Source organism: Odontomachus brunneus, unplaced genomic scaffold (genome assembly GCF_010583005.1).
Source record: "Odontomachus brunneus isolate Ranch 3 - 2012 unplaced genomic scaffold, Obru_v1 Obru_scaffold_071, whole genome shotgun sequence".
Classification (NCBI taxonomy): domain Eukaryota; kingdom Metazoa; phylum Arthropoda; class Insecta; order Hymenoptera; family Formicidae; genus Odontomachus; species Odontomachus brunneus.
This window is the reverse complement of record NW_022639521.1, coordinates 1,344,795-1,345,292: the sequence shown is the minus strand read 5'-3', so window position 1 is coordinate 1,345,292 and position 498 is coordinate 1,344,795. Positions and strand designations below refer to the sequence as shown.

Here is a 498-nt window from a genome sequence, read left to right as displayed (position 1 = left end):
ATATATATATATATATATACATATATATATATGTTTATATATATAATAAATACATATGTACATATATATAATAAATTTATAAACATTATATTCTAATAAATAAATAAATATATATATGTACATATATATAATAAATTTATTTATATTATAATATATATATGTTTATTGCAACTATGCTTGTTCAAAATATTCTATTTCTACCAATAAATTCGCGTAACACGTTATATTTCTGAATATAAATATGATTGACCTTACGATATACGCAGAAACGCTTCTAAGGATATTATTAGTGTTTTTCAAACAGTCGCAGGATTAATATATATACTCGAGCCACAACTCATTTACATTCGTACGATGTGAACCAAGAATATTACAAGTTTTATTTATATAACATTATTTTATAATTAACATTATAAAATATAACTCTCTGTACGTCAGTTATATCGTTCTAAACATGATCCCCGAGTTGATTCCCGAATCATCTATAATACAAAACCA

General features: G+C 21.7%; 2 protein-coding genes across 9 annotated transcripts in view; one reads left to right on the top strand and one right to left on the bottom strand.

Moving 5' to 3' along the window:
• LOC116846861 (four and a half LIM domains protein 2) overlaps positions 1-498 on the bottom strand; it is a 642,247-nt gene that overhangs the window by 218,166 nt on the left and 423,583 nt on the right. The window lies entirely within an intron of this gene.
• The window catches only part of LOC116846868, a 24,622-nt gene that overhangs the window by 6,428 nt on the left and 17,696 nt on the right, over positions 1-498 (top strand). The window lies entirely within an intron of this gene.